At 40.3% G+C, this 25,596-nt stretch overlaps 1 protein-coding gene and 1 non-coding gene across 5 annotated transcripts in view; one reads left to right on the top strand and one right to left on the bottom strand.

Moving 5' to 3' along the window:
* Positions 1–491: 491 nt before the first annotated feature.
* The window catches only part of SEC23IP (SEC23 interacting protein), a 68,683-nt gene continuing 43,578 nt past the window's right edge, over positions 492–25,596 (bottom strand). For 2 of the 4 annotated variants that reach the window (XM_029245385.1, XM_029245388.1), the window contains exon 19: positions 21,785–23,614. The gene's annotated coding sequence lies outside the window, so the exon portion shown is untranslated. Of the gene's footprint in view, positions 567–21,784; positions 23,633–25,596 lie in introns of those variants that run through there. The other 2 variants (XM_029245387.1, XM_029245386.1) reach the window with 2 other exon arrangements.
* Positions 9,265–9,397, top strand: LOC114883512. The gene has a single exon (XR_003790606.1). It is a non-coding gene; the product is annotated as a small nucleolar RNA SNORA66 (small nucleolar RNA).

The following is a 25,596-nucleotide window of genomic DNA, read 5'->3' as shown; positions in this document are numbered from 1 at the left end:
GCAACAAAAATTCAGAACCAGGAAATCAAATCCAACAGCACATCAAAGGAAGCTGAATCCTAAGTCAACATGGGGGAAAACAGTGATGCCGCATAATCTGTGCTTCAGAACCTCAAAAAGTCTCATGAATTGGCAGCACCAGGTACTCGTGGAAGTGGAGTAGAGGTTGAAAGTCTGTTTAAGAACCAGTTAGGGTAGCTTCCACTCCATAGGCCTGGGCTGTGCACGGTGCCTCCCTTCCCAGGTGCACAGTATGGAAATGGGGAGGGGTCAGCGGAAGAGTCGCTTTACAGTGAAGAAAGCTAACAGGGACTAGCTCATCCATGTGATCACGGGCAGCAACAACAGTGACAAATCATGTTAATGGTACGTACGCTTGATATGATGCAACGAAAACGGCACTTTACCAGTGGTCTTCCTCCCAATAGCCAGTAACCCCAGCCTCATCATGAGAAAAACATCAAATTTCAATAGTGGGGCATCCTACAAAACAGCTTACCAGCAGTGTTTATTCGAGGTCATCAGAAACCAGCAAAGTCTGAGAAACTTCCATAGCCAAGAGGAGCCTAAAGAGATATGACAGCTAAATGTAACATGGTATTTTAAATGGGATCCTAGAATGGAAAAAAGACATTAAAAAAAAACCTAAAGGAATCTAAACTATGGACTTTAGTTAATAATAATGTACCAGTATCAGTTTATTAATTGTAACAAATGTTCATACCAATGTAAGATGCTAATAGTAGTGGAAACTGAGTGCTGGGTATATGGAAACATTATACCGCCATCTCAGTTTTGTTCAGGTCCCCTGGATGCTCTCCCCCACTTGATGTATTCCAGCAGCTGCTCCTGCCCCACCCTGGCAGAAAATGAGAGGTTTATTCACTGGAGTGGGTAAAAGAGATGGAAGCACCAACCATGGTTAAGGGACAGAGTAAGATACTGAAAATAAGATCAAGTAAGAATTTACATATTAATGTTGAAATATTCAGCTCCCCTCCCTGACTCAGAATCCAGAGGAAACAAGGCTTCTACACCCCAAGAAGGGTATTTGAAAATTCTTCTCTGGCCAACTCAAGAGAAAAGACACAAAGATAGTTAGGAGAATAGGAGAAATTCCCCGATGAAATAGTCCCTCCACCCATGGTGAGGCTCTCAATCGACAAGCCCAATCTCACTGGGGTTCTTAGTGTCTCAATCTTAAAAATAATTACCAGATATTTGAGGAAAATCCTTAACATGAAAGACACCAAAAACAGTAAAAAGCAATTGAGAAGAAATAGACACCACAAGAACAAAAGCTTCAAAGCCATATTTAATATTCTCAGAGCAATAAGAGAATAGTTTGTCTCCATGAAATTAGAACAGGATGCCATAAAAATGAGCACAAAGAAGAAAAAAGGGGAGGTGCTCTTGGAAATTAAATTTTTAGCAGCCAAAATGAAAAACTCAGATGACAAAAAGCCAAAGGGATGAAAAAATATTAGAGAAATAGGAAGAATAGTCCAGGAGGTTCAACACTCAAATAAGAGGGGTGCCCTCAGAAGGAGAGTACAGAAAAACCAAAGGGAAGAAAATTAATTTATTTATGTTTCAAGAACATTTTCCATAATTTAAAGAATGAGTCTGCAGGTTGAAAGGATCAACTGACAATGGATACAAATAGACCCACACCCAGACACAGGATCATGACATTCTGAAACATGAGAGACATGGTCTCGCCAAACATGTTAATTCCACTCCCCTCCTTGCCAATGACTGGCTCAGGACTGGGTGTACAGTGCAATTCTAGTCACTGAGACATGAAGGGAAGTGTGCATTAGCTTTCTGGGAAACGTCTCTTAATAACTCACATAGATGCGGGAAGAACGACTCCCTTTTGCTGCTTCTGGGTGTTCGGAACTGCCTTAGCCATCTTCGAACCACAGAACACACAGCCCAAGAGGACACACATTTGATAAGTGGAAGAACTAGGTCTCAAGTCTACCTCCAAAGCCCATGTTCTTTTTTTTTTTCCCAAGGGGAAAAAAAGGGGGAGCCCCCCCCTTTCTTTTCTTCTTTGTGCTCATAGTTATAGCATCCTGTTCTAATTTCCCGGAGATAAACTATTCTCTTATTGCTCTGAGAGTATTAAATATGGCTTTGAAGCTTTTGTTCTTGTGGTGTCTACTTCTTCTAAATTGCTTTTTTTCCAAGCGGCATGTGGGAATCTTAGGTCCCTGACCAGGGATCAAACCCATGCTGCCTGCAGTGGAAGCACAGAGTCTTAACCACTGGACCACCAGGGAAGTCCCAAATCCCATGTTCTTTATTTAGCTCATAGTCTACACTGAAAGACTATCCCCAGAAAACAGCCTGAGGGAAAAATCATACTTGTGGCTCCTATTATGTCACAATAGTTTATACATCAAGTGCCTCTAATTAGCTGTTGGCACTTTTCTGGAACCTCTGCAACTTGAATTTGTATACTTATTAGTGCTAGAAAGTAACCCTAGATCATAAATCTTTGAATATCAATAGCCTGGAAGTTTCAGCAACAGCAATTATCAGTTTAACCTACAACTCATTCAAAATGTCATCTAATAAACAAGTACATTAAGAAGGCTCTTTCACTTTCAAGTTCACTTATTTTCATGCCAGATACTGTATTCAGATATTAAATCTCTGGCTTATTAAAGCAATAGTAATAAAGAGGCCAAAGTCATGAATTTGAACCTCCAGGTAAACTGGTTTAATTATCTCCACCACTAACTTCAGTCAGTAATATTTCAAAGAAATGAAGTTTGTTTGAAACAAGAGGCAAGTTTTATCATGTTACCAAAAAAAAACAAAATGAGGAGATGGTCAAATTGGGGGTGGAGAATCATCGTATTCCAGCAAAAAAAAAAAAAAAAGTCATGCCAGTAATCAGAAAGCACCTTTATGAACAAAGGGAGCTATTGTGTTTTATGGTTCAGGCAAGAGTCTCACTGAATCAATGGTGTTAACCACTTCCTATGGAGTGATGACACCCGTAACCAACACCTCTGTCCAGATCACCCTTCTAAATGCCAAGCCTTCATAGCCAACTGCAACTGTACATCTCCTCCTGAAGTTCCTATGGCTGTCTGAGCCTCAACACAGTGAACCCTGATCTAGACTTTCTCCTTTCTCGATGCATGGCACCACCATGCAACAAGTTGCCCAAGACAAATCTTAGAAGCCATTCACAACCACTCCCTGCCACCCAACAAAGGTCTGTATATCCTTCCTTCTCTCTCAGTGTTTCTTCGCTTTGACCCCTCCTCTGTATCCCAATTCAGGCATCTCTTTCCTAGTCTATCTCAATGGTCTTCTAAGTAGTCATTCTTTTTCTAGTATCTTCTCTCTCCAATCTCTATAGTTATTAGAGTCATACTAAAATGCAAATCTGATGGGAGGAAGCAAAGGAGAAGAGTGGAGAGGTGGGTGTGTGGTCCATCACACAGGCAACATGGGTGTGTGTTTTATCTCCTAAATAGGGAACCTCTGAAAGCTTTTACACAGGGGAGTGACGTAAGCATAAAGATTTTGTTTGTTTGTTTGGGGCTTTCTTTGCTATCAAATGGACATAGGATCCCATTACTATTTAAATTTGTGTTTTTCTGACTGATATTGAGCATCTCTTTGGCTACTTATCATTCATTCAGGCTTCCCCTTCTGTAACTTGCTTATTCATATAATTCCCTTTTTAATTTTTTTCTCTGTTTCCCTTTTTTCCATACCGATTTTTAGATGTCCTTCTCCACACTCTAGAAGCTAAAGCTAATTTTTTTTCAGTCATAGATGTTGCACATACATTACCATTTGTCACCTATTCATTTACTCTGATGATGGCATTTACCTGTTAACAGCAGCCCAAAAAAAGCCTATTTTTAAAGTATTCAAATCTATTGTTTTCTTTATTGTATACACTTGGAGCATCTATTAAGAAATCCCCCCCACCCAAGATCACAAAGAATTATCTACATTTTTTCCTATAACGTTGCACTTTTATCTTTAAATTTAGGTCTCTAATCCACCAGAAGTTTATTTCTGGATATGGTAGAGATGAGGACCCAACTTCATTTTTCTCCAGATAACAACCCAATTTTCCCAAGATTATTTACCAAATAATCCATCTCTTCCTTGGCTCTATAAAATACCAAATCCTCATTTATACAGAGTCAATTTCTGGATGCTTTTCTGTTCCATTGAGCCTGGTTTTATGCCTGGTTCTATATTAATATCTGGTAGTGCAAGTCCCCTTTCTTTGCTCTTTTTTTCCCCAAAAATGTCTTAGTTATTCTTGAAGTTTTATTCATCTATCTAATTTTCAGAATCAGTTTATTAAGTCCCCTTAGAATACTCTTGGAATTTTAATTGGAGTTGCATTGAATTTATAGATTAAGTGGAAATCAATAGTTTTATAATGGTTTCATCCCATCCACAGCTTTTATTTACATTTTATTTTATATCCTCTAATAGAGTTTCAGACTTTTCTTCATAAAGGTCTTGAGAATTTTTATTATGTTAATTCCTAGAAACTTTATAGGTTTGTGGAGTTTGAAGTTTTTTTCTGTATTTTAATTGGTTTTTTTTTCATTTTATAATGAGTTATTTCTAGAGTAAGGGAGATGCTATTAATATTGATTTTGTACCCCATTTCTTTCAAACTCACTGAGGCTTTTTTGTGGTATGATACATAAATCTCTTTGTGCCTGCTCTGTGTGTGCTCAGAAGAATGTATATTCTGTGTTGCTTAAATTTATCTCTGCTAAAAAAAAAAAAAAATTTATCTCTGCTAATCTGGGTTAAGTAATCATGTTATTAAACTCTTCTGTATCCTTGGTTATTTTTTCTGCTTAATTTATCAGCTTTTGAGTATATGTTAAAATCTCCAACTATTAATTCTTGATTTATCTATCTCTCATCTTAAATCTACCATATGTTGCTTTATATGTTCCAAAGGTATAATATTAGGGGCATATGTCTATGATCATTAGATCTTCTTGGTCTATTGTGCCTTTTATCAGCATGCAACACCTTGCTCTGTCTTTGATTTTTTTTCCATAAGTTTGTTTTGTCTGACACTAAAATTGTTCCTTGAGCTTTATTTGCCTGGTGTATCTATTTTCACCTCTTTATTTTCAGTTTTCCTGTGTCCTTTTGTTTCAAGTGCAACGTGGTAGATGAAATGTAACTGGATCTCAGGATTCTCTCATTCAGCCCACCCAGAGTCTCTGACTTCGGCAGTCATCCTTCTTTCACAGCGCTCCTGATCCCCAAATGTCTCTTAATTGTTCTTCTGCATTCACCATTATTCCCTTAAGACTATTCATTGGCCAGTGATGGCTCTCTGGTAGTGAGAAGAGGCCCTACCTTGAGCTTCTCCAGGTGAGTTGGAGATACAGACACAGAAAGCCCCAACTTCTGCTTTCCAAGCTCAAGCAATTCCTGCCCGGGCACCCTGTGGTGTGATAGAAGCTCTGGACACATGCAGGTGGGAACTCAATCAGTGTGTTCATCTGCCTGCTAGTTTATGAGCTGCTTTAGATTTTAGGGTTTCAAGCACCCAAAGTTCTGGCCCAGCCATACAATCAAAGGTTTGCTATTGCCCTGGTTTGGTGGTGTAAGAGAGAGAAAAAGCCCAAGTATAACCCGTCCCAGTCCAACCCTGGCTTTGGTTTCCTGCCCTGAACCCAACTCTCCCCTTTCTCCTGAGAGTTTAGGGTCAGTTGTAAAGTAAGGTTTTGAGCACCATTCCCTCCCTATCTCCTCTCGGCATCTCCAGTGTCGGAATCAGAAGTTGTTGGTTTTCCTAACCAGAAGACAAATTCTGAATAGCCTGTAACAGACATTTGTTTTTCTTGCAAGATATTGTGCAACTGTTCGTTGCCTATAAATCAACTTAATTTAGATTTTGAGCCTTTCCCATGGTCAAGCTGGTGGAAAAATACAAGCCCTTTCTCTCTTGATTTTCAAAAGGTGATCTATTCACACAGCTCAGGAATATCTAAAAAGTGACACTGTGAAAACCTCCTTCCCACCCCCAAATCTAACCACCGATATTGGTTTATTACGCATATTCCAGACTTTCACTATATATATACAAGAAGCATAAGAATGTATTATATGTACACGCACGCACTGTCTTATTTGCTCCGTTTTTCTGCGAAGGACAGCATACTATACAATCTACTCAGCATTTTGCCTTTGTTATTTCACTTAACTTTCTGGTAGATCTTTCTCTACCGAAGGGTTGAGCATCCTTTTTATAGCTCTACAGTCTCCCACAGTATGGAGGACTGTGGTGTATCTAACATCTCCCCCTGACAGACATCGAGGTTGTTTACGGTCTCCCCTATTACCAACAATGCTGCGTTGAATAAAATAGAGCGTTTAAACAAAGAGGGGAAACAAAAGAACAGCCAAGGCATTTCATTTTGTGAGTGTTTCCCAGTAACTTATTTCTCCTGCTGCTGTTTCTTCCTGCTGCATTTTTATTTTCCTGGAAGCTTCATGTTGATGCTTGATTGCAGTTTCCACATTGTACAGGGTCATTTTAGCAGTTGGAATTACACAGTAAAATAGAAAAATGTGCATTTGTGGGTAGCAACGAGAGCAGCAAATCTTGCATTTGTCCAATGCCTTCTGCAGCCCCGAGTGCTGAGACAGCAGGCTGGTGGAGACTTCGAAAGCTCAACACACAGTGACGATCAGCTGCAGACACCTCCTTTCTGCCACAGCAGCCTAAGATGCCCAGGGTGTGCTGGTCAGGCCATTCTTCCAAAGGCTACGGAAACCACAGAAGGCACACAGGAATTTTTTTCCTCAGTGCTTTCAAAAATCCACTGGCATATATACTGAAAAGAATTGAAAGCAGGAGGACTTCCCTGGTGGTCCAGTGGGTAAGACTCCACACTCCCAACGTAGGGGGCCTGCGTTCAATCCCTGGTCAGAGTACTAGATCCCACATGCCGCAACTAAGAGTCTGCATGCCACAACTAAAGATCCTGCATGCGGCAACAAAGATCCCATGTGCCGCAACTAAGACCCGGCGCAGCCAAATAAGTAAATAAATATATTTTTAAAAAAGAATTGAAAGCAGGGACTCAAAGTGATATTTATACACCCATGTTCAAAGCAGCTCTATTCACAATAGCCAAAGGGTGGGAGCAACCCCAGTGTCCACTGATGGATGAATGGATAAACAAAATGTAGTATATACATAAAATGGAATGTTATTCAGCTTTAAAAAGGCAGACTATTCTGGCAAGTACTACAATATGGATGAACCTTGAGGACATTATGTTCAGTGAAATAAGCCAGACACAAAAGGACAAATACTATATGTTTCCGCTTACTTGAGGTACATACAGTCATCAAATTTGTAGACACAGAAAGCAGAACAGTGGCTGCCAGGGGCTGGAGGAAAGAAAGGAGTAGGAAGTTATTGTTGATGGGTACTGAGTTTCAGTTTTGCATGATGAAAAGAGTTCTGGAGATGGATGGTGGTGATGGTTGCACAGCAACGTGAATGTACTTCATGAGACAATATTGTACTTAAAAATGGTGAAGATGGTAAGTTTCTGTTTTGTTTTTTGGTGGGGTCTTAGTTCCCCGACCAGGGATCGAACCCATATCCCCTGCAGTGGAAGCGCAGAGTCTTAACCACTGGTCCACCAGGTAAGTCCCTAAGATGGTGAGTTGTATGTTATGTGAACTTTACCACAATTTTTAAAAAATTTAAAGGGTAAAAAAGATAAACTATTGGCAGCCCCTTGATTGATGTCAGTCTCTCTGTATCAGCAGTTGTAAGCAGAGCCTTTTCTGATCAAATCATTTCTCCATGATCCATTTCTCCACAGTCAGTGGAGTCGCACAGAAAAAGATCTTATCCTGAGGACGATAGTAGTGAGACCACAAGTTAATATTAATCCAGCCCCCACTAAGCTCGGCTCCTTTATCTCATTTAACCCTTATTAAAGCTCTGCAAGGTCAACACGATCTGCATTTTGCAAATGAGAAAACCGATGTTCGGTAAATCCAAAAGATAAACAGCAAAACTATCAGCGCTCATTAGAGTGAGGAGTTAGGCAAGGGACATGAGATGAATGAAAAATAATCAATACTTTCCCATGTACCAAAAATTTCCAACTCGAAATTGTTTTTAAAAAATCATCCCATCCACAGCAACAACAAAAACTTCAAAATACTGGGGAAACATTGCAAAAAATCTACCGAAGAAATATAAATAAGAGAGGAATTGGGACAAGGGGACAGAGTGAAAAATTCACTTTTTACCTGGTGCAATGGACTGAACATAAATGTTCCCCCCAAATCCATATGTTGAAATCATAACCCCCAATGTGATGGTATTAGGATGTGGAGCCTTTGGAAGGTGATTAGGTTACCAGGGTGGAGCCCTCACAAAAGGGAATAGTGCCCTTATAAAAGAGACCCCAGGGAGCTCCCTCACCCCTTCTGACATGTGAGGATACAGTGAGAAGACAGTCTTCTAAAAATCAGGAAGCAGGCTCTCACCAGACACTGAATCTACTGACAGCTTGATCTTGGACTTCCCAGCCTCCAGAAATGTGAGAGATAAATTTCTGCTGTTTATAATTCATCCAGTCTGTGGTAGTTTGCATAGAAGCCCCAACAGACTAAAACACCCAGTACTACCTCTGTATAATTTTATATTCATGGGGACTTCCCTGGTGGTCCAGTGGTTAGGACTCTTTGCTTCCACTGAAGGGAGCATGGGTTCAATCCCTGACTGGGGAACTAAGGTCTTGCATGCCATGTGGTGCAGCCAAAAATAATAATAATAATAATTTTATATTCATATTAAAATGAAATTTCTGCCTAGTGAAAAAAATAAATGATGCCCTGGGCCTAAAGTAAAAACCTCTCCAAGTTGCTGTGAGGACCAGATTTCCAATCTTCTTCAATGTAGTTAAAATTACAATTTGATTTGTATAAATATATATTTACCTAAGGAGAAGGAACACAATGAGAATAAAATACATTGCAGTAAAATACCTAGTGTGTGTATATGTAAAAAATTATAGGAAATATGTATGAATTCATACGGATATATTTAAAATACATTAACCAAGAACTTAACAGTAGTCAGAAGGCAGTTGAATCGGGAATACAGGAGTTAATTAATACAATTGTTAATAAAGAATTTTATGATAGAGAAAATGGTACATTTTATGCATTTTTTTAAGGCAGAAATAGTAACCAAATTTAAATTGGGTGCAAACTCGATCACTAGCTCTGCATGATGTTGCAGAGGTGAGGGGAACCAGGTTTGCTAAAGTAATTGTGGTGATAGAAATGTATTAGCCTTGGATGCTACCGAGGTGGCCCATTCTATCCCAGTACATTGTAACTGTCAATTACTGCATTTTTTAATAGGCTAACTAAGGAAGAGAACAGGTGGAACCGTCCCAAAATGTCACTTGCCCAGAAGAAAGATCGAGTAGCTCAGAAGAAGGCAAGCTTCCTTAGAGCTCAGGAACGGGCTGCCGAGAGTTAATCAACCAAACCACAATTTCTATGAAGATTTTTCAGATAAAGACAGTAATAAACTTATTGAACAGGTAAAAAAAAAAAATTTTAATTGGGTCAGGGTAGTGAGAGTGGCAATCTTTATTTACTCTAAGGAAAAAAAGAAAAAAAAAAAAAAATCCTTTAACCCATCCAGGTGTTTTATTTGATCCAATCAGGGTCTGATTTCTCTGGTTCTTCAGAAGCTTTTCTACCTTTAATGTTTACTTCTTCCTTTGAAGGGCGAAGTCCACCAACTCTTGTACATACTTAAGGAGATTAATTTTTAAGCTCTCTCCTCTGATATAAAATGTACACCACCTCCTCTCCTTTCATGTTAGTTCCCACTGGGGCGAGTCAGGCACAAAAATTTGAAGAAGCCTCAGCTATTATTAAGGAAGGAATACATGGCTACCAATCAGGCTGAAGACATGCGTCAAGGAGATTTAAAAAGAAACTCATTCATTAATTCCATTAATTCCTGTATGTTAAACACTTTACATCCATGAGCTCATCTAATTCTCATAACAACCCTAAAAAGTGTAAGTAACTATTTTAATCCTTATTGTACATTTTAGGGCTGTAAAGCTTCAAGAAGTGAGATTACGTGATGAGTAAGTGGTGGAACAAAGGCAATTTCTTTCCGCAGCCTGTGCTCTTAGCCATTACCCTATACCCCATCCAGCCCCTCAGTGGGAGACCTGCCAGGGCACACTAGGCACTGAGTGTTCTTCCCCTAGGATTATAGACAAAAGTGCAGCGAGAGGAGAACTCCAGCTCTGGGTGCACAGAGACCTTACTAAGGGCAAAAGCTGGTCCTTGGAAAATGTTCCCCCAAAGAGAGATGTGTCTGGTAAGAAATTAAAGGCAAAGCTATGTAAGCAATTGTGGAAATTCATAGCCATGGTGCTGCCCATTGAGGTGAAGACATTCCTGTCAAGTAGTGACTTAAGCAGTGATTTTAAGCCACCCAGCATTTTACCACAATGTGCCTTAGTGTGTGGTTTTCTTTGTATTTATCCAGCCAAGGGTTTATAGTGCTTATTGAAACCATTCATCACTTTTGGAAAATCCTCATTATCTCTTAAAATATTGCTTCTGCCCTATTCTCTGTCCTCCTTGCCTTCAAGGACTCCAATTACACATATTTATATCTTCCATCATATTCCATATATCTCTTACACTCTTTCCTGTGTTTTCTATCCTTTGCCTCTGTGAGCATAAGTCTATCTCTTTCTGACCTACCTTCCAATCCACTATTCCTCTCTTCAACTATGTCTTATCTGGTGTGAAACCCACTGCTGAATTCTTATCTTCGACTGCTATATTTTTCAGTTCTAGAATTTCCATTCAGCTTCTTGTATATCTCCAGTTCTGCAAAATAAGTCTCCAAATTGTCATCTAATTTCTTGACAATATTAATCACCGTTATTTTAAGTCTGTGTCTAATAACTCCAATGTCTGGATCTACTATACATCTGTCTTTACCATTTTTTTTGTCTGTTTGGTTTTGGTTTTCAGTCATATAGATTGGTCATTAGGTATGAAAAATTATACAGAAAATTTGAAGCTCTGGGTGATGTTATCTTCCTCTCCCCAAAAATGTATTTTTCTTCTTGCAGGTAGTTTGGAGAGGGATAGATCACCTTACAACCAAGGATTAAGCTGATTTAAACCTGGGCTTTAGTCTTTGTGAGGGCTGCTCTTACTTCTGGTTCATCCCTATCTGATGGAATAGACTGTTAGAAGTCCCAGCTGAAATCCTGGAGGTATTTATAAGAATCCCTCATCCTTGGTGTGCCTTAAACTTTAATTGTTGTCTCCTCAGTCATAAGAATGCCTGAAGAGCTCAGCTTAGTAGCATCTCAGTTGGCACTTTCTGCATTGGCAATTACCTCGAGGGGAGAAGTGGCACAAAATGTCAGCCTTCCCTTCTCTCTGGGATCTTGATCTCTCAAGTCCTTGCTTCTTTGGTACGTCTCTGCTACCTTCAAACATTTTTCCCATCTATTATATTTTCTAGTTGTTTTTGGTGGAAGGGCTGGTGTACAATAAGCTAGTCCACCATTACTGAAAGTAGAAATCTCCCTCATGGCATTGCAACTGAAAAATGTGATGAGTTGGGTACTAAAAAACTGGGTGGGGAAAAAAGCCAAAAAGTAACAAGAATATTCTGGAAGGTAAGATTTCTTGTCAAGAGGCAACATTGGATGGGCTACTCTCCTCCCCCTCTCCCCCTGTCATACACATAATTTGGATTTAAAAGATTTTGGAAGGTAAATAGAGAGTCTGAACAGGTTTGTGAGGAAACAATACCTAAAGCCAATTATTACATTTCCTGAAATTAAAGTTTTATGTCCAAAGGCAAATTTCATTTTTAAATAAGTGAAATGCCACAGGTACTACAAAAGGAATTTAAAATATTGCTAATGCTAACACTGGCTACATAAGTCAGACCAAGTTCTAAAGTAAGACATATGACCTGAATGAAAACAAATGAATGCAATACAAATCATATACACAGCATAAACAAGACAACTCAAAACTTCCTGAACTAGGGAGCCTTTCTGGAAGATTCAGAAAGGTTCAGAAACTGGATCATTAGGTTTACATGGCATCCACTGATCAAATCAGTTTGTGGTTTAGACACAAAATACCGCCTTTTGGTTAAAAAAAAAAAAAAAAGCCAATGTGTTCTAACAGAGGAATGCTTTCTAGAATTCACATTTCCTATAACTGTTTCATTTTTTTTTTAATTCAGCTTTTTAGCAGGATTTATTTTTGGCTGAAAAATAGAAAAACCACTTTACTAGATAGCTCAGTGACTGAGAGTTAAATCTACTTGAAGTGTAGGTTTGGGGGGGATACAAACACTACCATTTAGGGAACAGAATCTTGAGGGTGATTTTGAGCCTGCAAAGAGGTTGTACAAAGACTCAAATAAAATCAAGTGAAGGAAAAAATAAATAAATCAAGTGAAGAAAGTCTGATTTTCTTAGCAACTTCCTATTTCATTTGGCCTCAGAGAAATCTTATATCTGTTCAGTGACTGAATTTAAAACCTAATTCAAATGTTCACAAAGCTTTCTCTGAAAGGAGGTTCATCAAAAGGTTGATCTATCTGATGTATCTTTCTATCCATACACACACACACTTATATATACATACATATTTGGAAAATTGGAAACAATCAAAAAATAGGTGCCTAAGTAAAAACTGATTTGATTTTATAGAAGATTGTTTTCATAACATAGAAAAAACTCAAGATAATAGTAAATGAAAAAAGCAAGTTCCAAATATTATAATGTGATCCCATTTTTATTAAGGAAAAGTGCAAAATGGTGAGGGTGGAATACATGTGATTGTTATCTTCTCATTTATGCTTCTTTGCATTTTCCAAATTTTCAAATCCAACACAACAATGCCAAGAGCTATTTCATATTTATACTTTCTTTTTTTTTTTTTTTTGCAGTACGCGGGCCTCTCACTGCTGTGGCCTCTCCCGTTGCGGAGCACAGGCTCCGGACGCGCAGGCTCAGCAGCCATGGCTCACGGGCCTAGCCGCTCTGCGGCATGTGGGATCTTCCCGGACCGGGGCACGAACCCGTGTCCCCTGCGTCGGCAGGCGGACTCTCAACCACTGCACCACCAGGGAAGCCCCCATATTTATACTTTTTAAGGCCTGTCAGAGTTACCTATGTTGATAAATAATGTACTTCCACACAGAAACAAAATGGTGCCACAGAAAGAGGACTGGACTTGGAGAAGAGTTGAGTTCAAGTCCCAGCTTCACCGCTCACTCCTCTGAGTCACTTTGGACAAGTCATAGCACCTCTGGGACTCTCGGTTCTCTCATCTATAAAGATGGAGGGACTTCCCTGGTGACGCAGTGGTTAAGAATCTGCCTGCCAATGCAAGGGGCACGGGTTTGAGCCCTAGTCTGGGAAGATCCCACATGCCGCGCAGCAACTAAGCCTGCGAGCCACAACTACTGAACCCACGTGCCACTACTACTGAAGTCCGTGCACCTAGAGCCCATGCTCCTCAACAAGAGAGGCTGCTGCGATGAGAGGCCCACACACCACAATGAGGAGTGGCCCCCACTCACCGCAACTAGAGGGAGCCTGCATGCAGCAACGAAGGTCCAACGCAGCCAAACATAAATAAATAAATAAATTTATTAAAAAAAAAAAAAGATGGAGATGCTTATCCCTGTCCCGCCTTCCTCCCTTAATTAGTGCAAAGGTCAAACACAAAAAGTTCATGAAAAAGAAAAAAGAAAAAAGAAAAAAAAAACAGTTCATGAAAGCCTTCTGCCAAGAGGAAAGTGAGGTTCAATAAAAGGAATAATCAGGGCTTCCCTGGTGGCGCAGCGGTTGAGAGTCCGACTGCCGATGCAGGGGACACAGGTTCGTGCCCCGGTCCGGGAAGATCCCACATGCCGCAGAGCGGCTGGGCCCGTGAGCCATGGCCGCTGAGCCTGCGCGTCCGGAGCCTGTGCTCCGCAACGGGAGAGGCCACAACAGTGAGAGGCCCGAGTACCGCAAAAAAAAAAAAAGGAATAATCAGTAACTACCAAAGATGCTCTTAAAGTTCTCGTGGATCTGACTCAAGCTTATAAAGTTAAAGGCTCTGTATTTTGTTTCAGAAAAAAATATCCATCATTGCCACACACCTGTTCCCTCAGGTGGGACAAACGTGGGGACCCTGACAAAGCACCAAAGCAGGAGTGTTGGACAGGTAGGTAGTATCAGCCCATAGAGAGAAAAAACAAGATATTTTCACAAACCACTGGAGTGAAGAAACAGCTGTCCCAGGTCCCTGGTGGTACCTTGTCAACAGTTACATGAAGCAGAAGAAGACAAGGTAAGGATGTAGTGGGAGAGACATCCACGTATGAGAACAGGGTAATTTTTTAAGATGATAACACACTCCCCTGCCTTCCAAATCCACTAAAAAAAAAAGAATCTTGGGACTTCCCTGGTGGTCCAGTGGTTAAAACTCCGTGCTTCCACTGCAGGGGCACGGGTTTGATCCCTGGTAAGGGAAGTTCTGCATGCCGTGCAGTGCGGCCAAAAAAAAACGAAAGAATCTCGATCAACAGGCTGAAAGAGTTTGTCCAAACATTGGAGGAAAAGTAAAAGCTTGAATTTTCATCTTATTTTTAAAATTTTGCTTTCTGTACTCTGACCACAATTCCACCAGTTACTTATTATGTAATCCTGGACAAGTCACTCCATGTTTCTGACCTCTGTTTCCTTATCTATAAAATGGGCCTGTGCCATTCCTATGCCACAAATGTCAGAGTGACCTATGAAGCTGTTATTCCACTTGGGATTCAAGGTGGACACAAATGGACTTGGGCACAGGAGACCAGGACTCCAACGCTGGCTTTGTCATTATCTGCAACGGTGACCAAGGCCCCTCCTCTTTAAGCCTCAGATTGCTGGGAAGGGTTAGAAGGATTCCTGAGCTCCCAACCTAGCCACAGTTCAAGCTACGCACATCCACTGTTCTCCCAGACTGGGCTGTTTATATCAAGTGGCCACCCTCCCCCTGCAGTGGCATCGGTGCTAGGACACCGCCTTTGTCTGACAAGTTGAACTTGTACGGATAGTGCTGCCAGCCTGCCACTGACAGCGATTGGCTGTTTTTATAGTTACAGAAATACGTAGATTTACATCGACCTGTCCACGGGCCCTTACTGTCCGATAAGACTCCTTGTGGCCAAGACTAGAAATCTGTGAAATTCCAAGTCTTCCTCCCTTTTCTCCTCCAACTTCTTCCCAAACTGACCATCTAATTTTAACAACACTGAACATGTGTTTCCAGATTTTCACTCTTTAACTCTCCCATGATGAACAATCCAGTGTATATAAATCTTTGTCTATTTTTTTAAGACTATTTCTCAAAGTAAAATTACTGGGTTAAAAGGTGCAGACCATTTTAAGGCTCTTGATACACATTACAACAAATTGTCTTCTGGAAAAGAACAAGCAATTGATATTCCTGCTAGCAATGTATGAAGCCGTGGGCCCATCCTTTTGTTTTGTTTTGTTTTGTTCATTGGCCAGTATGAGCAGTTAAAAATAAAAAGTCCCCCCTTTCATATTTTAATTTGTATTTCTGAGATAAGTCACAAGGATGAACATTTTATTTCAAGTGTACTGGCTTGTTTTGTTGTTTCAGTGAATTATCTGTTTGTGTCCTTTTCATATTTTTTAAGTTCATCAAAGAAAATCTGTGAAGCAATTCCTTCCATAGCTAAACAGGGTGGGAGACTTAACTCTAGACACAAAAATAGAAATGTGAAATTGATTAATGTGAAATGAAAACTTTAGCTAAATATCCTGTTAACACACATATTGGTTACAGAAATTAAAGCATACACACTTCCATTTTTGTAAAATATTTTTTACCTTAAAGCAATTTTAAGAAAAATTGATCTTTTTCTCTACTTTGCCATTCTAAATCCACCTTATGAAAAACTGTGACTTTTCTTTAGATGTGACACTTTCAGTCAAAATGAAATATAAAATAAAATTCAAAAGCAAAGTAAAATAAGATAAAAACTAACCACTTTAAAGTTGGCTGGGATCTGAACTATACAAAACTAAACAACATCCATAAAATGAAAACTTCTTTAAATATTCATTTCCCTTTGGGGCCTGGCAAATGGGAATTTAGTTCCAGCTTACTGCACACGATCACTCCTGCAATTCAAGAAAGCTCTTTCCGGAATTTTAAGATATGCCAAGAGTAGATGTGATGTTCCTCTTTTTTTAAAAAAAAACAAAACAAAACAGTTTTCACATTTTTTCATTTAAATTTTATTTATTTACTTATCTATTTATTTATCCATTGCAGTGGCTTCTCTTGTTGCCGAGGACGGGCTCTAGGCGCACAGGCTTCACTAGTTGTAGTGCATGGGCTCAGTAGTTGTGGCACACGGGCTCAGTAGCTGTGGCTCACGGGCTCTAGAGTGCAGGCTCAGTAGTTGAGGCGCACGGGCTTCGTTGCTCCGCGGCATGTGGGATCTTTCCAGACCAGGGCTCAAACCCGTTGTCTGCTGTACTGGCAGGCGGATTCTTAACCACTGTGCCACCAGGGAAGTCCCTTGATGTTCCTCTTTCAGTTCCAAAGAAAGTGGTGACAGACATGACTCTACAATCCAGCCAGCAGACTAGATTTAATTCTCTGCAGATCAGTAGCACATGTTGGACTGGAGACACCGAGGATTCAGAAACCTTCATCTTTACGTATTTCTTCTGGAGGAGACTGAGGCTCAAACTCATCAATTCAAAACTCATCAGATTTGACAACAGTCGAGGTAAACTATAATTTTCAGTTGGCAAAATATTGTCATTTTATAGAGAATAAAACTCCACAGGCCCCAGGCAATAAGAAGTCATGAAAGAGGGAGAGAATCATATACAGTCATCCGAAGACCACAGCCCTACTAGAGATTCAGGGGTTGACAAAACTGATTTGGGAAAGAGGAAACAATGTGGAGACGGCGAGGGCTTGGTTCTGAAATTTGTTGGAAAATGAAAAATGGCATCAGAAAATGAACTTTGAAAGAAGTTAAATGAAAAGTATTTGAGCTAAAAGATATGAGGTATAGTCTCAAAAAAAAAAAGTAACTTCCTATTACAACTGTATGTTTCCAATATAAGACTGAAGAGTTTGCCTACCCAAATGCTGAATAACAAAATCTCTTCCTTTCACGCACATGACGCAAACATGACCTAAAGAAGTTCTAATGAGAACTTCTAATGACAGAAAAGCTACTTCAAAACTGGCAAATTAAGAATTTCTGGAAGCCTGTCTAGTAAAAGCTATCATGGGTATTATTTGAAGAAACTAAGTATTTTGACACAAGATGAGGGGGTGGGGTGGATTTTATATGTATCTTTCCACTGGGAAAGCTTTGTTCTTTTTTATTCAGAGGAACAAAAAACATTAAATACAGATCCTTAAGGTGAAAGTGAACTTCCAGCCTAAAAAGGACACCTTGCCAGGTAACTGCACATTTAGAAATGGGCATCTCCCTCCGTCGCCAGCCGCTTGCTGAAATCTACTCATGCAGGTGCCTTCCTCTTACCTAATGGATGTCCGCGAGGGTCCAGGTGTAACTATGAGAAACTCTCTCACGTTCTCACTGTGTTTGGGGAGGGGTGCAGGTTGAGGACAGCGTGGCAGAGGCTGTAGGTGTCAGGGAAGAGGATGGAAATGGGGTTCTTATTCGCGTTTCTGTGCCCTCGGGGTTTGCCTCCCTTTGAGGGCAGAGAATGGAATCCCGTTAGTCATTTTCCCCTGTTGAACAGTGCTTTTTGAGTTAAGACGCCTGAGACCAAACCAGGGTAAAACAAATGTCAATTAAACATCACTGAGCGGCACTGGTACAGGGGAAGCAGGCCCACTCAGGGTTTCTGGAGGGTGGAGGCTTTGCGGAAAAGGCGGGAGCCCGAGGTTCTGGTCTGCTGCAGCATCTGGAAAGGATGATAATGGAAGAGCAAATTTGGGAGGATGAATGACCAGCTTGGTTCATACAGAGGGAGCAGCAGGCAAGGCCAGAGAGAGGCTGGGGAAGCAGAGCAGGGAGGACAGGAAATTCTGAACCAGGGAAAGCCACCCAGGGGTAGAAGGGAGCTGGAGATGGCTTCTGAGGACAAGCTGGGAGGGCAGAGGATTCAGGATGGACTGCAGAGTTAGGACGGTGTCTCGGCTGCCTAGGCTTAAGGAAAGCCGGGGTGATGGCAGTGAGAATGGAGAACCAACCCCAGAGAAACAATAAAACCTGGGGGTGGTCGCTGAGACCCTCAGGAGGGCACACAAGCTAGGACACTTCTACAAACACTCTTTTGTAAGGACAAAAGACCATTTTTGCGTTTATCCCTTCCTTTTCAGCTCAAAGGGTAGCAAACATCTAGGTCCTGTTTAGACCAATATTGGGGAATCTTCATTAACACGAGGTTTTACGCCCCACATAAAAAAAAAAAAAAAAGCACTTCAGGCAAAAACAACAGAGTAAATTATAATCTACATCTCCTAAAACTTATCTTTTTCTTTCAAAGGTTATCCTTTGAAAATGCTTTTGCTTGTGAAAAAACAAGCTGGGGGGTGGGGAGCAGTGTTGTGACTGTCTAGGTGTTTCCAGAAAGAGGCAGACAGTCAATTTGCAAGCATCTTTCTATAGTAGAGGTTTCCCTTTATTTTTGAGGCTTAAGCGTACTTTATTCTCCCCTGCCATTAACTGAGTGGCCCTGGCAAGATGGCTAGCTTCTATGAGCTTCAGCTCTCTCATCTGTAAAATGGGGAGAATAAACCTACCTCCATGGGGGTTCTGTAAAGATTACATGAAAGAGCTTGCACAGTGCCCGAAACACAACTGACACCCCAAAAACACGAGTTCCCCCCCCCAGCTCTATTCCAGGGAGTAACATTCAGAGAACAACCACAGCCTTGTTCACCTGAAGTTTCTTCAGGAGTCAGAAGTGCTGTTCAAAACACCTTTTCACCTCCTGGGAAAGAGAAGCAAACGAGTCTCAGAGATACAGCTGAGCACAGGCTTTGAGGGGCACAGGAAAGGAACGCCTCTTAGTTGGTAGTAAGCACTTCCCAATATTCCAAACCATGCTCCTTTCAACAGGAGTGAATGCTATTAAGTGACTTAACAGAAAGAAAAGGCACCACAAGAAATGTTGTCTTTAAAACAACTTTAATGAAAACCATTCTCAACACATTCAAACAGCCCTTTTTGTGTTTCATGAACAACTTAATCTCGTCCAGTTGCCCCAACAGGTGATGCTGTTTCCCACCTCAGGTCTTTCCACCTCTTGAATGCACTTTCTTTCCCACCTTGTCCCTGGTTGCCCCTGCTTACCTGTCTTTTAAGTTACAGAGAGGCCAACCCTGGCACCCCTACTGAGGCTAGGGGAGGGGTACGGACAGGGGGATTCACTACCCATTCTCCACACTTTTGAGTATTTGAAAATTTCCACAATAAAACCTTTCAAAGTCACTCTTTAATATAAGAAATGAAAGAAAAACATGGTGGGTCATCCCAGGTACACCAATTCCACCTGTCCATGAACCTGAACTGCAGCTCACCCCCTACCAAATACGCAGCACTGCCTACTTTCTCACGGATGCGTCCTTGCTGATCCCTGGTCTAGTTTACAGGTCGCTACAAGTTTCCTATATTGGACACATATTGTGATAGTTTACTGTCATATTAAGTGTGAATACTGCCCAAACGTGTTTCACTTGCTTTGAGACTGAGAAAAGGAAGCACTAAATGGAGAGGCTCCACTATCTCACGAGCACCCACTAGTGTCAACAACAACATAAAGTCGTTCTCAGAGTTCTGTGGGGCTGATAGGTTTGGGGAAACCTGCAATAGCGTTGATGTTTAAAGCAGGAAAAGAAATACCAGGGTGAAAAGAAGGCAGAATCTAGGAAGACAAACATGTTTTCTGGATCCTTATCCCAAAAGGAACTTAGAGAATCAAGGCATGTAGAAGTTACTCAAAGTTGCTCTCCAAGAGTCCCACTGATCTGTGTGAAGACAGCCACATGAGCAGTACCATCCCCCGCGCCCGCCCCGACTGGCTCCACAGCTCCTGTCCTCCCTTCCAGTCACCTGCAGACACCTGGGCCTCTGTGAAGGATGCTCAGCCCTCTCTGGCAGCTCTCAGGGACAAGAGACCTGGCCAACTGCAACCCAGGGAGGACTGGAAGTGGCAGTGACCTAGCAACAAAGACGTGGGTCTTCCCTGAACCTGAGTGGTCGTGATAAAAAGAGTAGCAGTAGAGTGATGGTTAGCTAATGTTCTGAGTGCTTACTATGTACCCAGCATCGCTATATGATCTTCACTCATATTTTCATTTAAGCCTCACAATAACTCTATGAGGTTGAGGAATTTCACGAAAGAGGAAACTGACCAAAAATCAGAAACACTTTGCCGAGAGGTCAGAGGAAAACAATCTTGCACGGGCCCCACAGCTAAGAGGTAGAGAGCTTGGACACAAAGGCAGGTGGGCACCAGAGCTCTTCAACATGCTGTCAAGTTTTTGGTAAGCTCACTTTAGGGGTGAAATAACAGGACAAGACTGACAACCTGTTGCAAGTCTCATACAAATATCAAGGAGACAAGTCAAGTGACAGTCCATCCAGCGCTTTGCAGGGAGACAGACAACAGCAGGAACGCCGTGTCAGCGCCTCAGCTGTAAAGAAATGAATTCTATCAACTCACCTTAGAGGACCCGCCCTGGGGAACTAACTCATACTGACTGGTATTATTGCTACAATGAGAACCAGTAACTTGGAGGAAAACCAGAACATTCAGTGCCTGCAGCTCAATTCACCCTGTTCCCAGATGGCAAAATCTACATGGGGAACAAGTCACCAGCAGAACGTTGCTCGGTAAACACTAAGGCTCAGCACTAAGGTATATGACACCTCAAGCCATACACAGCTGAAACAACGGCAATATACCGAGATCAACCACTCTGGAATTTCCGGGACAGTCCTGATCTCCAGCACTCTATTTATAATATTGTGAGTTGCTATTCTGCATATATGATCCTCCCTGCCAGAGTAGTGGTATCTATGCTCTAATGTCCTCATTTTCAAGGGTCTACGTAGAGCACACCTTTCCCATAACATACTTACGTCAAAAATCAATGTAATCTGTTAAGTCCTTCTACTACAACCACACTCTGGTTTTGAGAAAAATCCTTTTCTGGTGGATTCATGAACCACACAGGCCCATCAGACTCGGAAAGGAGTTTCCTCTCGTTATGGCCACATTAACAAACCAGGCATAGGCTGACCTCATTGGTTTTACGACGACTCTTTGGCCTTCAGTTTCAGACACTGATGCTTTTTAACTTTAGTCCCAAACTCTGCACAGAAAACAATTTCAGAATAACCAGCAACTTGACTTTCCTCATCTGAGGAAGATGAGGGCATTAATCCAGGTTAGGGCTGGGTAGGAGGGTCCCAGGAGGCGACGAGCTACTGGGAAAAAGGAGGTCAAGCTTTACTCAGCGGCTATGCTCTCATCTATAGTTTATATACTGAAATTTGAAAAGGGTTCAGCTACTTTTTAAACGTTTGCAAACCACTGACCTGAATGGCCATTCTAAGGTCTATAAGTATTTAATTCTATTTCTGATTTTTAAAATTGTTTTATTCAACAAATATTTGGAAAGTGCCTTACTTTGTGACAAGTCTGTGGTAGGCATGGTGTTTACAACAGTGAACAGTACGCTAATAAATACAGACTCTGCCCTCAGACCTATTACTGTTTTGGCTTTGGTTTTGGTTGTTTTTTTTAAGAAATTGAAGAGTGATATAAACTCTGTCCACAGCAGAGTTACCTTCTAAAATTCTATTTTATATTTTCCCAGGTGTTAAAATCACAAGATTCCTAAAACTGAGCTGGTACACGTTTCTACTATGGACACTGGTTCAAGTGTTTCTTCCCCTCTGCCCAATATTCAGAAGATACAGGCTGAATAATACAGACAAAACCAGTTGTAAGTTGAAAAATCAAACTGGATTTTATTAAAATATACATAAATAACCCTTATTTTTCTTTATTTCATCAGTTTGGGAACGTTAAGAGGAAACTGAGAGGTAATAGCACTGGTGTAGAGAAATGAAGGCCAAAAGGGAGTCAGTGAAACTGTATTCCAGCCCAGATCTGCCACCCAGCAGCCTGAGAAAGGCATTTAGTGTCCTCGGCTGCATAATGAGGTGGTTGGAATATGTGCTGTCTGGGGTCACCTGCAGCTCAAAAACTCTACTGTCCTAATTCTGTCCTAATTATTAGGAGCAAATGCTATAGCTATGTATTAACTACAGAGCAGGTGTTCACAATGAAAAGTAAATGACCACTGAACTCACAGGAGTACTTTGAAGGAAGACAAGAAGAATACAGACGTTCTCTGCTTTAAAAAAATGCATTGATGTTACTGTTTTATTCACACTAACTAGAATATATACACAGAAAATGTGTATCATGTGTGGCTTTCAAAAAATTCTATGTTCCATGAGAACTATGTAAACAGTGTAAAATGTTCCTACTGCATAACAAAAGAAAACCAGCATTTCCACGTAGTATTAGGAAAATATCTAGATAATTGGAAGTTACAGTAAAACGAAGTAAAATATCACAGAACAGTCTTTTCATGAAATAGTTATAGTCTAAAGCCAATACAGTTCCTACTTTCAAATACTTTGGTAGAAGTGAAATGAATACAAAGCAAAAAAACCAAAATCCAAAAAAATTCTACTGTGGTTCTCATATTGATTGGAACTTTAGCAATGAGGCGACTGCACAGCTACCTTAGATGACAAATGGAAAAACTTCTCATTTGCTCCCCACTGCTGGTGGCAATGATGCTGGGAGAGCACTTCACAAGTCTTCTGTGAAGTGCGGAGCATCTCACTTCCTTCCACAGCTCTGCTCTCAGCAACAGCCTGGAAGGCTTCTTAAAGACAGCAGTTCAGCTTGGAATAGAAGTGATCTTGGTTACTTCCGCTAACAGATATAAATGACCCCGCATAAAAGCAGCTCAGAACTATAATTCACATTTAAAGTAGAACATAAATTTTTAAAAAACTGTATTATTATAGTTTCTCAAGAAGTCCATAGAGCGTACTACATTAATTTTTAAAAAAAATGCAAGTTCAATAGCCCACTGACAATAGTTTTTTAAGAAACAGAAACAACCGTCTGCATGCTACAAGTATTTCTTCATTGATATCACATATTACTTTGACAACTGTACAACTAAACTGATCTGAGGAGTTTTTAACTGCATCATTTTAATAATTTCTTTTTCTCATCTATACAGCCCAAATGTGGTACTGATTGATTTCACTGTCTTTTTGTTCTGTATGTTTTCTTTCAAATGAAGCCCTACATCTGAGAATTACAGCAGAGTAACTGTCGGTGAATCACATTTCTGTCATCCATCACAGGAGCAGACTGGGGATGTCCTCTGAGGATTTTCTCAGCAATGTAATTTATACTGCAACTTTCTGTAAAGACAAGAATGTCTTTAAAAGAAGAAAATGAATCCTCGGTCAGCTTTACAAACTTATAGTAATAACACAATAATGCACTGTCGTTCCTTTCTGAAGTAAAAGAACAAACACACTGTCAAGTGCCAAACAAACACTGCAAACTGCCTCTGAAGAAGAGCCTGCGAGCACAAGTCCTCAGACAGGCCTTCTGGAGGGATGAAAGGGCATCAGGGAGTGTTTGGTGAGATAAACTAGCCTGATAACGTTCATAACAAAATGAGTACAGAAAATAAAACACAAAATAGAAAGTGAGTTATCTGTTGGGTTAATCTGAGGTTTTTTAAAGAACAATCCTAAAAAGGGCTAAAGGGCAGAAAAAAATTATTCAGCAAAATTGTCTATGCTTGAATGAACCAAGTATAGAAGGATTGTTAATATTTTAAATTAATTATTTTATAGTACCAGCGTAACATTGGGAACTAACTTCTTGCCTAAATTTTACAACCACGTATAAGAAGTAAAACAATTACAGTGAACAAATCATGTGTGAAATAAAAGGTTCTTAATTTTTCATATCAGATGTATCACAGTCCCAGGACTACTACTGTTTGGACTTTGTTTTGCTTTGTTTTGTGCAGAGAGAATGTCAGGGGAACTTAAATCATTTCAAAATTCATTTGGAATAATAGCCAAGAACATAGTATACCAAGAACTTGCACTGCCAGATATTAAAAACTTTCACTGATTCTAAGACAGCATCAATTGTAAGATGCAATACTGTTTTATGTACCATGCAAAGAAACGATGTCCAGGGTATGGAATCTAAAAGGAGACAGAGACCCTCACAAAAAGTGGGGATACCAAATGGCAACAGCCTCAATGAGGGGTTAAAAAAATAATAATAACAACGCTTCCTCCAGAAGAGAAGGCAAAGAAGCCCGCATACCACTTCCTTGACAACAGGAAGAGGGGGAAATAATTCCTTGATATTTGCACTGGTACCTCCACCCCAACCTGCCTACAAATTCTGTGCTCTGAGTTCACACTACCAGCAAAGGCCAAGAAAACCTCAAGCAGAGATATTAGCTTCAACAGACTCAGACTGGTAGTGCCCCCAAGTGACTAGCAGAAAAAAACTCAAACCCTCTCAGGGAGAACTCAACTTCCATTAAGGCAACAGCTGATTTTTAAGATGCACTCCATATTTAAAGATGCTAAAATGTGGAAAATACATAATATGAAATCAGATAAATCAGTTATTTCTCTGGTAGGCAGATAAATAACTCAATAGAAGAGATGTCAGAAAGCCAAGAAAACAAATATTGGGCGTATGATTAAAAAAAGGTCAAACAATAATAGCACATGATAAAAACATCAAGCCAACGACAAAAGCGTACACTGTTCAATATATGGCACAGACCAAAAAGATTAACTATTTAAGAAAAAAGTTCAATCCCTCTCTATACCATATCCTTCCTAACCTACAAAGTTAGATGAAAAAACAAAACCATATAAGAACTAAAAGAGAATAAATGTAATTATCTAAATAATAATTAATCTTAAAAGACTGGCCTACATATTTTTAAAACATGCTCCCCACCCCACCCCTCAAAAACCCAAAGCATAAAAATAAAAGGCAAATGTCAAACTGGAAAAAAAATTTGCAATGACCAAAGGTTAATACCCTTAACTGTCATAATTATAAATCAACCGGAAACAGAAATACCCCACCCCACACCGCCAGAAAAATGTACAAAGGTCAAAAACTGGCAACTGACAAAAGAAGAAATGGCCAATTAAATACATTAAACATGCTCAATTTCACTAGTAATAGAAATGCAAAATAAAACAATGATATAATAATTTCTAGCTATCAAATTAGCAAAACTTTTTTAAAAACCAGTAATACCCAGTGTGGGCAAAAGGGTGCAGTACTTATATGGATGGCCGCTATGAAACTTCAGCAACCTTCCTGAAATGCAACTTTACAACAAATA

This window comes from Monodon monoceros, unplaced genomic scaffold, assembly GCF_005190385.1.
Source record: "Monodon monoceros isolate NGI ecotype Baffin Bay Population unplaced genomic scaffold, NGI_Narwhal_1 Super_Scaffold_4, whole genome shotgun sequence".
NCBI classification, from domain to species: Eukaryota; Metazoa; Chordata; class Mammalia; order Artiodactyla; family Monodontidae; genus Monodon; species Monodon monoceros.
The sequence above is the reverse complement of the archived record's forward strand: the minus strand, read 5'-3'. Positions and strand labels throughout refer to the sequence as shown.